This window comes from Artibeus jamaicensis, unplaced genomic scaffold (assembly GCF_021234435.1).
Source record: "Artibeus jamaicensis isolate MK-2021 breed Jamaican fruit bat unplaced genomic scaffold, CSHL_Jam_final contig_1686, whole genome shotgun sequence".
In the NCBI taxonomy this organism is placed as follows: domain Eukaryota; kingdom Metazoa; phylum Chordata; class Mammalia; order Chiroptera; family Phyllostomidae; genus Artibeus; species Artibeus jamaicensis.
The window spans coordinates 620,113-621,184 of NW_026521327.1; positions in this window are offsets into that span (position 1 = coordinate 620,113).

A 1,072-nucleotide genomic window follows, 5' to 3' on the forward strand; every position below is an offset into this window, starting at 1 on the left:
CTTGAGCAAGGTCAAATGAAAAACCTTATTTCTTTTCTCAAACTATAAAATATAGGTCAAAATCACTACAGGCATATTGGCAAGCTTTAGAAATACAAAACATCCAGTTTCTGAAGCTCAGTAAAACAATGTACTTGCAAAAGTTCTTCATCCCCAAACCAACATTTCTACAGTTCAACTGCAACTTTAATTTGGTGCTAGTGAAGGACCAAACTAACATTGAGAGGTATTGTAATCAAGCCTCTTTGGCCCTTTAGCTATCCATAAGTTCATCATTTAGCACCATTTATCTTCAAAGAGGACAACATTGGATAAGGATCTTTTTACATGTTCTTTGATTTGGTCAGAAGAACCATGTACAACAAACTTTCCTCACTTCATCTATCTAGGAACAACTATAGATAAAAGAAATGAGACAATGGCTAGAACATAGACTTCTTCATGACATGAGAGGGTTTCATGAGCATCCATTAGAAAGAAATTAATCAGCCTGGCACAGCTACAGAAGTGGAGAGTATGAGCCTCTGTATACTGTGAGGGCAGTAGACTGGGTACAGTACCCCTGAAATTATTTAAAGCCAGATTGAAGGGACTGTTTGTTGTTTTCATAGAGCTTGTTTCCTTTCATGTCTGTTCTCACTAATGTCCTGGTCCTCACAGCGGTGGCCTTGATAGCAGCAGAGGCCCCCGTGACTGCTCACCTGCTGCACCCTGTGCTTCTGAACACGTTGGGGCCGGTCTCACAGGCCTCGCCTCCCATGTGAGCCATGAAAAACCCACCTGTAGGAATTGGCCCTTCAGCAGTACAGAGCTGGCAGCAGAACTTTCAACTGGGAGAGCATTCAGACTCTAAGGATTTAGGTTCTTCAGGGAAGATGGCGGTGGAGTAGGACAGAGAGGATTCTGCTTCTCCTCACACATGGGAGAAAAACCTGCCCTAGCTATGGAGGAACACAGCAAATAGCCAATAGTGCCCCAGCCTATAGGAAGACAGGAGACCAAAAATTGTAGCAGACACTGAAAGACCAGATGGTGAGGAGATGGCTACAGGACAGTAAGGTCCGAGGGACTA